Source organism: Antrostomus carolinensis, unplaced genomic scaffold (assembly GCF_000700745.2).
Source record: "Antrostomus carolinensis isolate BGI_N321 unplaced genomic scaffold, ASM70074v2 scaffold1829, whole genome shotgun sequence".
In the NCBI taxonomy this organism is placed as follows: Eukaryota; Metazoa; Chordata; class Aves; order Caprimulgiformes; family Caprimulgidae; genus Antrostomus; species Antrostomus carolinensis.
In genome coordinates, this window is record NW_010336224.1 from 7096 (window position 1) to 21530 (window position 14435).

Sequence of the window (14435 nt, forward strand, 5' to 3'; positions counted from 1 at the left end):
CCTCTGGACAGCAGTAGACTCTTCAGTTTTGGCCTACCAATATTAATTCTCTATTCCCTCTGCCTGGACAAAACAAGGTATAGCACAGGGTTGTGGAGTACAGTAAAACTTCCAAATGAAAGACTTTGATCCATGGAAATATCAGCCCCTCGGAGTATAATTTACATCTATTTTTCTATCTATCTCCCCAGTTTTCAGAAGTAAATTCAACATCTCCCCCTCCTCTATCCACAAATGAAGGGAGAAATTTCTAGTACCAGTAGTAAATAATGTGTGTGTTAACTGATACATGTTAGAGTTGATTCTTCTAAAAATAGTGATCTAGGAAGTGCCACAGCTAAAAATTCACTTCCTGTCTCATTTCAAGAAAAGCTTGAAATGAGACGGGAAATCAATTATTAGCCCTCCTTCTAAACCCTGGAGTCACTTCTCCATGTTATCACTTAGTACCTGAGGAATGGATAAACTCTTTTCATTTGATTTGGCCACACTACTTCTACAGAAATGATGGACTGACATTTCAGCCAGAAATCTGGTACACGAGCTCCTGACAAATATTCTGGTACTTGCAAATTCCTTGGAGTTATGCCCTTGTTCACAATTCAGATTGAACTTTTCCAATTTAGACAAAACAATTTCAGTCAGCATGATCCTATGTCTGATTCTTAATGTTCCAGAGAAAAGTACTTGCATAGGTATAAGCTAAGTTCTAGCACAAAACATATACCTTCAATGTATTTTGGTATTTGTTACTGTGGTGCTGAAATTAGTGGTATTGGTGAGGGGAGAACTCTTCCAGCTATTCCAAGATAAAGGGAAGACGAAACACCAGCTGCTACCACTCATGTAATAGAAAGCAGATGTCATAGGGGTTGGCCCCTGCTAAGTCACAGAGTTAGCAGTCCATTGAATCCTGACTAGTGATACTACTGGAAGAACAGATTGGAAGTTCATATACAGCCTGGCCTGCAAAAGAGCTGGGAACAAATGTCTGAATTATGCAGGGAACAAAGGTATCGGAATTTCTTAGATCATTGGCATAATGAGTTTGTACTACTTTGTTCTCTGTCTTGATGTGTTGAACCTTTATTAGAGCAGTTTAATATTCTGTCTCTGTATCTTCTGTGTTATCCCATTACCACTTGTTTGGTTTGATTCAGTCAAGTTAACATATTGTCCTGTTTTGGCTTCTGAGGCAGATGCAGCACAAGTAGACCACATAAAACTTCAATCAACTATAGTCTTGATAATCCATCATTTTAGCCTGATTGATCCACTGTAAACAGCTGATTTTGACTAAGCCACCTAAGGTTATTATTCTTTTGATTTGGTTCCTTTTTCTCCAGGACACTGATCTGTTTTAATCTCTACCTCCATTTTGATACACTTTCCTCCAGAAATCTGGAGATTAAATAAATCTAAAAAATTATAATACTGCATTCAATTCAGCCATGTTCACCTCATTTGACAAGCATTAGCAACAACTGGGACTTTGGGTAAGTAACAACTGGAACTTTGACTAGAAGTCCAAGCTGGCTGAGCTGGCTGAACCTGGTTCACAGAAAAGGTGAGGAGAGGACAACTTTAGATCTTTCTGTTTTCTATATGGACCTTATCTTACTTCTGGTATTTCAATGAGAAAAATTCTCACCAGCCCCATGGGAGTTGGGCTGGCTGGCGGCCCAGATTCTGTGGTAGCAGGTTACTAATGGAAACAGCAGCTCTGTAAACTGAGTTCAGCATAGATAAACCAAATATGACTTTAGCAATCCTACTAATTACCTCTCTATTCCCTTTCCTCAGAATTCAGTGTAGCAATTGAGTTCAAGCTCTGTTGAATGATACTGTCTGTCCAAAGCAGAGGTGTTGTTATGGATTGTATCATCAGACTACTGCATACTTGCTAAAGTTACAGCTCAGCCAAACCTCTAGCAGTTTAGTTTTATAGAATTAAGAGGTATGGTTTTACTTAGAGCAAAGGAATTCTTCTTGTTAAAGCACGCACATGGAGTTCATAGAAAGTGTGAAAATGTGTTAATTGTGTATGGGTACCTGGCCCTTGCTTGCTCTCATTGGACCATGCTGATATGCTCCTGAAATTGAATCATAAATCAAAGAGTAATAAATTTACATGGTGGGGGGAGGAGTGTGTGTAGGATCCAGTTCAGTTCTTAATAGGGCTAGGATTCCCAGGAAATCTTAAACATATGAAAAAAGTTTTACAAGGACAATGGTCAAACACTAGACTCGCTTATCCAGAAAGGAGACGAGTGTCCATCATTGGAGACTCAGCTGGATATGGTCCTGAGTAACCTTCCCTAGTTGACCTGCTTTGTGTTGAGAGGACTGAACTAGATGACCAGAGGTCCTATCCAACTCTACCCATTCTGTGATTCTATGATAGCCTTTGAGGACATTTTCAAGGCCCTGATCACTTCTCATGAATAAAGTTATGTTTATATAATAGCACATACACTCTGTTCAACTGATCTACCTGTGAATACCCTGATATTTCCCTGTACAATGAAAGGCGAAGACTAGAAGAGATAATGATGACAAAGCGACTTGAAATGCCGAGTGGAAATACCTGACTTGGAGTCAGTGTAAACCCTATTCTGGTGAAGATTTGCTTTCTGAGTTTTTAATGGAGGCCTGATTTTGCTTATGCTAGTGGGAAGAGCAAGATGTTACCTTCCACCTTAGTTACAGAACACAGGAGCAGTAGAAAAGAGCCGTAGCTGGCTATCATGGGTATGAGACATATATTAATCTTTAGAGCCGGCACTCCAAAACAGGAATTTCATGAAGATAAGAGGTGTTCATTGCTCTCTAACAAAGACTGCTGCGAGCTGCAAGCAGTCAGTAAACTGGCTGTCACTCAGGCTACAGTCAGCTCTCTCCAATATGAAAACAGAGAGCAGTTAGCAGAAGAGGGTGGAGACTGCAAACTCCAGCTGAATCCCATCTTACTGCTGCTGCTTTATTCTAGACACATGATCTTGGGTGAAAGCAAATGAGCTAATTCTTAGCACTCCTTCCTGGCATCTCAGTTCATAGGAACAATGATAATTAAGAGACCATAGTCTTCTACCCCTCTTCTCCTTCCTGAGACCATGATGATTTATTCATACAGTAGGTTCATTTAACTATGCTGTGTACATTTATATGTAGTAGGTTCACTACCACAAAATTGTTTACTTTACAGTGTTGCCATATCCTTGACACATGATTATCTTCCAAAACCAGCTAGAGCAAAGTAGTCCTCTCAGTTCCAGAGTGGTGTTCAGAACCTAGCACTGGCCAGGAACCATTCTCAACAGCTCACCTGTGTGTACTGAATTATTTTTAGAAAGCAAAAGAAAGCAGTGAGTCATGACTAGCCTATGTTGAATTTAGGATGATATTACCAATTTTCAGGGCTACAGATAAGTGTTTATTGCTATTGAATAGCCTGTAAAATTGACTAAAGAAAAAGGGATATCAAAGTCAGTCTGGTTTTCTGAGCACACTTTGAAACCTTGGCTGAGAAGTCTTACCCTGCTTAAGTCCAGTCCTAAGGACATTTTTTCTGTATCTCTTTCTCCTCTCACTCTGTATGAGGCCACTTTTAAGCACAATAGCCTGCAGATTCAAAATTGCTTTAGCATCACTCATCAGCAGGGAAACAAAAAGCAAAACAAACACTTTCTGAGGTAGTAGAGGCCATAATGACACTGATCTACTAATCAGGATAGAGTCCTTTGAAAACTAGCAGTCATTATTTACCAGAAAAGAGATAGAATGTACTTTATACGTGGTAACATGTTCCTCATATTAGTTGTCATGGAAATAAAGGTAATCCAGAACATTGATATACAGAACTTTATTTGTATTGGAAGGCAGGAATTTCTAAGAGAGACTAGAGGAATGAAAACATTCTTTCTGCTTGGATCTGTGCATCCATCTCCTTGAATATCAGAACAATATTTAGGCCTTTCCACAGTACCTCCATCAGTATCTTCCAGGTCCCCTAAGTCAAGTATTTCATTTCTCATGCCGTGATAAACCATTTCTGCTGACCTCACCCTGGTGGCACAGATTGTTCTAGCCCAGGATGATGTGTGGAACTGCTGACCAAAGGACAGAAAAACACTCTGGGATAGAAGATAATTGTGAACTGAGCATAGAATGAAAGAGCTTTTGTCTTTGAAGTTATACTGCCCTGGATTTTATGCAAGCCTGCCTACATTTCAGCACAGACTTTGGCTCTATTGTCATAGGATAACAGTGATAGAGATTTGCAAGGGTGAGGGCCTTCTTTTCATTAAAGGTTACAAAGCACTTATCCCACTGTACTGGACCTGACTAGGACAGAATTAATTTTCTTCATAAGAACTCATATGGTCCTGTATTTTAGATTTTTGACCGAAACAGTACTGCTAATACATGAATGTTCTAGCTTTTGCTGAACAGTGTTTACACAGCATCCAGGCCTTCTCTATTTCTCACTTTTCTACCCACCACCCACCTCCTGGTGATTAGAGAATACGCAATAGGCTGTGAGTAGACACGCTTGAGCAGATAACCCTAACTAACCAGAAATATTTCATATCATATAATGTGGTACTCAGCCACAAAAGGGAAAAGAAAGAGGTTTAGGGGGCATTAGCCATTTTTTGCTCAGGATTTGGTGGGGCATCAGTCTACCAACAGGAGGTAGTGACTAATTGCCTTTGCATCACTTGTTTTGTTTTCTTCCCTCTTCTTCCACTCATCTTTCACTTATTAAACAATTAACTTGTTTGTTTTATATTCACCCTCAAGTTTTCTTGTTTTTTTTTCTTCTTTTCCTCCATTCCAATGGGTGTGGCGGAAGGGAAGTAAGTCAGTGACTGTATGGTGCTTATCTGCCCATTGTAGTTAACCCACAATGCCCACCACAGTTAACCCACAACATCCAGCAATAAAAAATAAGACAAATTTGTAGTTCGCTCTCATTAAACAGTAGTAATGTACACCATGAGACATTATGGTGACAGAAGTGCCAAAGGAGCAATATAGAGTTACCTAGGTAGTAATGGGTCCCAAAAATCCTAATTATGCATTTAGATTTAGTATTGTGCTCTCACAATTTATATTCAGTTTGTTAACATTAGTTCATTCTGAGGCAAGAAAGTGATTAGTTATATCAGAAAACAAGGATTACTGAAGGTGTCCAAGGGAGATGGAATTGAAGTTACAATCTGTTTCCTTGAACCTTTTCTGAATGTTCTACTTGAGTTGTCTTGTCTAGGTCAGTCCTGCCCATTAGTTGAGGGAAGACCATATAGGATATACTTTGTTTACAGCTTTGATCAGTTTATTTTGCTTCCGCACAGTGTTTCTCTGCAGTTCCCAGAGGAAAGGAGCCCAGGAGACAATCTGCAATTGCTTCTTCTGTGAAGATTAAATGAAAAATATTCCAGTTGTGAGAAATGCCGCTTCATACTGGAGAACATAGGGAGGAGGGGTGTGTGGAGAAGTAATGTGTGGTTGGGGGGTGTATATGGACATCCATGTACAGGCTATTCAGCTTAAAAAACAGTACAATAAATAAGAGAAGTAATAAATTAAACACTGACAGATGCATACTATATTGAGCAGCAGATAATAAATACAGTAACAACATCCCAGTAAATATTAATAATTCAAGCATAGCCTTGAAAACATTCAAACAGTAACTTTGTAATTGATAAGAAGGGAACAAGATCATCACAGAATTAGAATGGGTCTCACTAGTAAATGACAATTTAGTATGGGCTGTTTAAAAGTTATGGGATGTTTTAGATGATTGTGGGAATGCATGAAATTCATTGTAGAAAGTTCTGGGGAATTACCAAAGGAAGAGAGAGGCCAAGTTGAGGTGAATTGAGGAGGAGAAGTGTGTGAAGATCAAGAGAATTAAGAGAAGGATAGATAAAGAGGGCAAATAGTGTCGAAGTAGCCTGCTAGTCAGTGTATTTGCTTGGCTAGCCCTATCCCCAGTCACTGCAATCTATTCTACCTTTATTTATAAGTACTTCCTGTATGGATGTGTGTGATTTTGCACTCTAGCTTGTTCATGTACATGTGTTTGTGTGTATAAATGCCTGCTTGGCTAATGAAATTTTAGTTGGACTAACTGGGAGGAAGGAAACCTAAATGCGAAAAGACACAGGGCCTGTGCTGGAGACTGGATAAAAGGCACAGGGTCTGGGATAGCTACTAAGGGGACTTGAAGTCTTGGCCAGAGATAAGAGATACCCACAAATAGCAGTATAAGTGTAAGTTAAGTGAATTAATGTATATGTATAGTCCAATTGCATATTTTAATCTTGATTATCAGGAAGAAGATTAGGCTTTCTCTGTTGTTCATATTTATATGAGTTCTGCCTGTGTTTGTATAGGTGCCAATAGAGCTACTGTCCTCACTGTTTTGATCAATGTGGCATCCATGCCTGTACTGGGTTTTCCTGTCAATGCTCATGTTTGCCATATGTGTTCTGTTGCAACTGGCTGGACCCCAGCAGCCTTCCTTCTAGCAGGGTGGCATGAGAGGATTTTCCCAAGTCCTTTGATCCACCAGGTAAGAATATGCTTAACAGAGAAGGTGTGATGTGAGAGGAGGATTGTTGTCCACCTACACCAAAATCTCCTGCGAAGCCTTAAAAGTGTGTGACTTCTGATACCAAGACTCCTTTCGTGCCAGCTATCATAGTCCATGAAGCCACACGGTCCCCAAGAGTAAGCAGGGCCTGGATCCCTCATCCCACTGCAATGGGATAGCCAGTCTAGTTAGATCACTGCCCTCACTGCTGATTCCTATCTAATGCACTCCTCTAGTTCTCTTCACCAAAGCCTGCTTGTTGTTCACTGCCCTCTTGTGGCTCATACAGCTTTGCCAATGCTTTTCTCAGTCACCAGAACTGTTTCATTCACACAGCATTTCCTGTTTGTTTTGTTTTGTTTAGTTTTGTTTTTTTTCCCGTTAAAATAAATTCTGGTTGTGGTGGACCATACTCAGCCTATCTATCCATTTTAGCTGTACCCCAGTCCTTATATTCCCATTAAGCCTCAGCCTAGGCAGCAAGTCCACACTTGTCTTTTTTTTTTTCCTGTCTCACCCTAGTTCACCCCATTATTAAATTCTCTGGGTTGTTTTTTTATTTGTTTGTTTGTTTTTGTTTTGTTTTGTTTTTTTTTAATGACACATTGTTCTGGCCTATTTTACTCATGCTAAAACTATACCTGAAACGGCTTCAGCTTCACTCTCACACCATCATCATCCAGCATGCACAGTGACATGGAGAGGGGTTTGGTTTAATCAACTCATACATGCTCTCTACACACACTGAATAAATTAAATCAAACAAGCAGAGAGCTTGTGCTTATTTTAGTTTTCTTTTAATACTCAGCTGGAAAGCTTTATTTTGCTACAATCCCAGATAATTAACATGGATCATGGGAAGAACTGTGGAAGACTTCTTGTCCATCCACAGTACCATACTGTCTGTATTCTATCCTATCCATCTCCCATTATGGGCAGACATTTTATCTTCAGTTCCCAGAGACAGCAGCTGAAGATACTAACTACAGGTAGAGCAGGGAGAAGAGGCCACTACCAAAGCAGCTGTTCTGATTAGTGTGAATGATTCACACCAACTACCCAGAGACCCTGGTTTCAAAGGTCTCTCCCTGGTATAAGCTAAGATGTCAGTCAGTACTCGAGATTCCTCTACTATTGGCAGCTTCCATATCATCTTACCTACAGAATTAAATGCAGAACGCTTAGTTCCTCCTGTTAAACACCAGAGGAGAATGACTGGTCATGATGAACATTCTATAACAGATACTAAAATCTACCAGATTTTAAGGTGATGCAGTGTATGACCAGGAGTTCAGATGTCAAGGAGTAAAAGATTCCTACAGGTAGCAGAAGCTGCAAGACTGAACTGTCCTGGGTTTTATCTGAGACAAAGCTAAATATCTTTTTAGGAGCTAGAACAGCACTGTGTTTTGGTTTCAGATGGATTTCTTATGAGAAAAACATTGATAACATACTAATGTTTTCATTTGTCACTGGAAGTCGAAGGACTTTGTTTTGCTAGTCTACAAGTGCAAGGCCTAGGGAAAGTGAGGAATATTTAAATTAATAAGCTACACAAGCTTTTGGATATGCCAATGGGATATTCCACATCATGTTCAGTATATTAATGAGGGTCACTCTGGCTTCCGCTCCGGACCTTGCCCTTCCGAGATTGTGGTTTTGGTTTAGGAATTGCCACTCCTCTGGGATCATTATCCAAGAATGGGCTGGGTTTGGTTGGCAGGTGGTGAGAAATTGGACTATATATCATTTATTTGCATATTTTAGTACTAATATTATTATCATCATAATCATTATTATTTTAATATTATTATTATTTTAAGGGAGGTTTTGTTTGAATTATTAGATTGTTCTTATCTCAACCTACAAGTCATCCAGTTCTCTCCCCTATCCCCTGAGAGGGGTGGAAGGGGCAGTGAGTGAACAGCTGTATTTGACTGCTAAACAAGTGCTAGCCAAGTGAAACCATCACATTAACCTAATCTCATTACCCTTACTTAGCCTATGCCCATTCAGCTCACTCTTCAGTTTCAGAGCCCAAAATGTGCTGCATACTGTTACTGTGAAGATCTGCCACTGCAGGAGAGAAAATTTACACAAATATACATGGCCCATACAGAACCCCTGCTAGGTTCTAGAAATGAGTCAAAGACTTTGTTTTGGCCTGGATGTCATGAGCTAAACATGCCTGAAGGTGCACCTGCATCTTGAAGCCAGTTGGCAGAGAGTAATGGTAAACATTAGTGTTATCTTATTCCATCACTCTGGCATGGTTCACACGTACTAAATCCCTTCTTGTGTTATAGAGTTAAATCTAATCCATCACTATGGCCAACATCAAGCCCATGTGGCCTCCTCCTTGGCTCAGTGCCTGACCAATTCCATCATGCTTTCTCTCTTGCTTGGTCTGTTCCATCCAAGCTATCCTAGTATGCCAATCTGTTCAATCCACGTTAATTTAGTAAACCTGCCTGCTCTGTCTGAGTTTATAATGTATCCCAGCATTCTCTGTTCATGCTGATCTGATGCCTAAGACTGATTCAGCCACACTGCAATAATAATGAAGTCTATTCTTTTCATACAGACACAGTCTATTTTGCCATGAGCCACACCTATTAACCCTCTATCCTGGCCAGGTTTAACTCTAGTACAGGGAATTAATTTGGATGAAGCTCTGATTTTTAAAGATCAGACAAAATTTCTTACCTTAATATGATGTGAGCTGCTAGGGTAGAGCATTTAGTAGTCCTTATTCATAGTTACCATCTCAGCTCTTCTCTGCGCATTATGTGTTCAATTCTGCCTCTGAGGGTGGTGGAAAAATTGTCTCCAGTCTCCAGAAGCACTGGGTAGGGAAGATACACAAAGTGAGCATGCATGGATAAGAGAGATCTTTCAGCCCCCAGACAGGATATTCCAAGAGTTTGTGACTGTAGAACCTGTGGAGGTCTTTATTCTTCACTGAAAAGTGGGAGTGAGGTACTTGCAGCGTCATGCATCCCAAGGTTTTAAGTTTCACATGTAAAACCAGTTTGGCAGTGGCACAGAGTATGGCTGAGAAATCAGACAATAACAAAGGATTAAGTCTCGCAGAGGGGAAATGTTGCAAAAAGAATGTTACATCACTCTCCTCACCTAGTTCAGCATTTCAGCATATTTCATTGCATCGTCCTGGTCTATGATTTCTAAAGTGATTAATTCTGTGGCCTATTGCTGTTCATCTCAAATGGTTTTATTACTTTGGCCTCACTATACTAATTGAATTGACCAGAATGGTTCAGCCTCAATTCCCAATTAATATTTATCAGAAAGCTGTCAGTATCACGCAGATTCTTTTTGTCTGGCCTATCTTTAGTAAACTTTTCTGCCTACCCCTGAAAAACAAGTTTGATTACAATTTTACTTTCTTGCTCTATTTTCAAATCTGGGAAATCACTCTCAAGGAACAGCTGCAATAAAATGGATAACAGCAGTAGAAGACCGAACCAGATTTACAGAGCAAAGAGCAACTTACTCGTAACAGGTATTATGAGAACCCAGAAAAATGGATTTTTGAGAGAGTCTTTCCCATCAACCTAAACCTTATGCATACATTCCCCATGTAGCCCGTCTCATGTCTTGATAACCCTTTCAGTGAAGAAATTTTCCCTGATATCTAATCTGAACCTCCCTTGGCACAACTTAAGGCCATTTCCTCATGTTCTATCACCTGGGAGGAGACACACACCCACCTCACTACACCCTCCTTTCAGGTAGCTGTAGAGAGCGAGAAGGTCTCCCCTCAGCTTCCTTTCTTCCAGCTGAACAGCCCCAGTTCCCTCAGCCACTCCTCATAAGACTTGTTCTCCAGTTCATACAGGCTAAATTTTTTTCTTGTAGTGATTAAATCTCCACTGGCTATACTGGAAACCAAGCTACCTGTCTTACCTGCCAGTATTTACTACAGTTTAAATTAAATGCCACAAATCTCATGGAAGGTGCCTACACCAAGTTGCTAAAATAGAGTTGAGGGGACCCACATACAGTGCAAGCTAGAAAATGTGAAAGCCACCCTTAGAGATAAAATCATATTTGGTATGCTGTCACTTTATTATTTGGCAGCAGTTATGTACATGCAATGAAACATGTAAGTTATGTGAGTAACCTAATTCTATCTAGAGAATCCATATGCAAAACAACAACAAAAAAATCCAAATTAGAAATAAGTATTTTGAAACTTGAAGACAAATAACGAAATCATTAAAATATATATTTCTTTTTGTGTGGAAATTTTTGTAACATTTCAAAACATCAATGGGTTTTTTTTCTTAATGTGTTGTATGAAAAATATTATGTTAAGGACAAAGCCTGAATATCATTCTAGAAAGGCAATTGATTATTGTATTTGAATGTGCAGATACAGGTAAAAAAACTTTGTTTGAAACCTTCACTAAGAAGTGGAAGAGAAGAATAAACATAAAATTTCAGGTATATTGTGATAAATCAAGACTAATTCTACCAAACAATGAAAAGATCAATAAAAACAATGGATGGATAATGTAGTCTAGTCTAAGGATACATGAAAGCTGTTATTTGTGAGGAGAAGTGACCTATTTTAATCAATCAACCAACCAATATATTGAAAATGAGAAATTTTCAGGTGTACAGATCCATCATAATTCTGAAAAAAAACAAAAACCAAAAAACAACATACACCCCCCCACCAAAACCCAAGCACATCTATCCCATAACCCTACCAAACTTAATAAAGTACTATATTTGAGAGAACATTTATTTTCTTCTGCCTATAGTCAAGAGAAAGGGAGATAGAAAAACAGCTCAAGTAAAATTTGTCTTTCATGAGTTCAGCAATTTAGCAAGACTATGCTCTTATCTAGATACCTTTTGGCATTAGTGAACATCTGGGGAGCAAAACAGTGCAAATACAGGCTGGGTGGAGAATGGACCTAGAGCAACAGCGAGAAGGACTTAGGGGTACTGGTGGATGAGAAGCTCAACATGAGCTGGCATTGTGTGCTCACAACCCAGAAGGCCTACCATATCCCTGGAGGGTTGGAACTAGTTGATCTCTAAGGTCCCTTCTAACCCAACCATTATATGATTCTATGATTATCTGACAAGAGCATCTCCTTCACAAGTTGTATGGCCCAGCTCTACTTCTCCATTGCCCTGGTCTCTACTGAATGTGTTCTCCTGGCTGTCCTGATCTGTAACCACTATGTGGCCTTCTGCAACCCTCTGCATTACCCAGTCATCATGAACCAGAGTCTGTATGCAGCTGGTCATAGGCTCTTGGTTGGTTGGCTTTCTGATGTCTGTGCTAAAGGACTTCTTCATTTTCCAGTGATCTTTCTGTGGCTCAAATGTTATCCAACATTTCTACTGTGACATCAGCACTTTGTTCCACCTCTCTTGCACTGATCCATTAGTTGCAGAGATGGTAGATTTTGTCTTGTTATTCTGTTGATGCCCCTCTCTGTCATAATTTCTTACTTGTGCATAATCAGCACCATTTTGCATATTCCTATGGCCTAGAACAGGAAGAAAGCCTTCTCCACCTGTGTTTCTAACTTGACTGTGATCATCTACCCTCTTCTCAGGCACCCTCTTCATTTATGCCCAACCCAGGAGTATACACTCCTTGGATCTCAACAAACTGTTTTCCACTGTTTATATTATAGTCACTACAATGCTAAATCCATTCATTTACTGCCTGAGGAACCAGGAAGTAAAAGACACTTTATAGAAGGTCTTGTATGGCATGGGTAATGTCTCCAGAGTTTCTGGGTCTGATTACTAACATAATACTTGGAAGATAAAATTGCAGCTTAATTTGTCTGAATCCTATGAATATCTAATAAGACTTGCTTTCACAGAAATTAAGATTATGGGGTTTTTTAGACATTAGTGGTTAAGGTTTGCTTTTCCTGAGTCAATCTGCATGCTAATCTAAAATCAATGAATGCTAACACTGTGCGCATGTAAAGGAAGATGTTTCTACTGAACACATCATACATCATTGCTGACCAGTAGAGAAGGCAATAAACTTTATTACCATCTCGTATTTTTTTGGTCTGCAACAAAGAACACAGTTGCATTCTGACTGATCCAACTTAATACAAAACTGAGATTCAAAGAACTTGAGGTGCCAAACACCTAGTTAAGTCAACTTTCTTCACAGGGATTAGAACAGGAACTTCAGTAATTCAGATAAGAGTCATTTTAGATAGCTGCCATAGGAAAACATGAACCATCACTGACAATTTCTTTCTTCTCTTCATTAACTTCACATAGAACTTTGAGAAGTAGCTGAGATTTACATAACAAATCTTTATTTTTGGGGAAGATGGTTAATTTACATAGTTTAATTTCCATTTCAGATGCTAAATGAGCCTCATTATTTTCAAGTGTAATTTTCCTTTGCTCCTTCTATATTACATGAGGAGATACAAGGACTAAGAGAAAAATTAGTCGTCTAAACATAGGCATCTAACAACATTTCTGTTGCCATATAACATGCACACAGAGTTGGCAAATTTGACAGTGGACCTGTGGGAGACCCAGTCCTTTATAAAGTAACATTCAGAAGGGGAGGGACAAAAAGAACTTTAAGCAATTCAACAAAGACAGATGTAAGATCCTGAACCTGGGAAAGAATTACTTAATACTTTTAGGTAAGTTTAAGTTGGGCACTCACTGACTAGATAACAGCTATACAGAAAAGGACTTGGAGGTACTGGCAGACAAATTAACATGAGTCAACAGTGTGTTCTTGCAGTGATGAAGACCAACTGCCTCCTGGGCTATATTAGCAGTAATCTAGCCAATCTAGCAGGCCAAAGGAACTGATCCTTCCCCTGTATTTGTCACATGAGACTGCATATATTTGTGAGACTACATCTGCAGTACTATGTCCAGTTTGGGACTTCCCACTACAAGAAAGTCAACATGGACAGAGTCTGGCAGAGAGTTACTAAAATGATAGAGGGGTCAGAATACATGGCATACAGAAACAGAGGGAAATAAATTTTTAAGTCTGAAAAAGAGAACATTAAGGAGTTATTTATTTTCAGTCTGTCACTACTTGTGAGTATTATAAAGAAGATAGAGGCAATTCTTAGTTGTGCTAACCCGAAAAAACAAGATGCAACAGGAATGAGTTGAAACAAATTAAATTCAGATTAGATAGTGTGTGAGCTGACGCAGGCAGGATACAGGAGCAACCACAAAAACCATGGATAAAATTCAAAAAGCAAATCTATTCTCGTTACCTCGCAAACAGGTGTATCTTCACAGCAGGACCCGGGGCAGAGGCACGTGAGCGGGAACGCAGGCACTGCGGATCTCGATCCTTGCTAGAGTGAGAGTGAGAGATTCCAAACCTGCTTCTCTTGCTTGTATTTTAAAGATTTCTCGACAGGCAGTAGTTTTCCATTGTGTTTTGATCTTTCTCACAGCAAGGCAGGGATCCCAGGCATGTTCAGGGTGCCCCTGAGTCTATCCCAGGCCTGTGTTATCTAAAGGCAGATATTCTACTTGCCAGGCACATAAGACTAAACAGTAATTAGCAGAGTGATGTACGGGTTTTTGGACACCCCAGCTGCAAGTTGCTTGAGTGTATTTAGTCCTCCTTGCCAATCTTCTGTTATATTCCCACAGATAGTACAAAAAAGAAACAAACAAAATCAACCAGAATTATTAAGCACTGTAAGACTCCCAGAGAGCTTAGGAAATCTCCATCCTTTGAGTTTTTCAAAGCTTGACTAGACAAGTTCCTGAAAAACTGACCTAACTGAAATGGGGTTTTGACTAATATAAGTCAAAACATCAC

The 14435-nt window shown here is 39.5% G+C and overlaps 1 pseudogene; it reads left to right on the forward strand.

The window, feature by feature from the left end:
* LOC104530224 (olfactory receptor 6B1-like) overlaps nt 1–12350 on the forward strand; it is a 15348-nt pseudogene extending 2998 nt beyond the window's left edge.
* The last annotated feature ends 2085 nt before the right edge of the window (nt 12351–14435 follow it).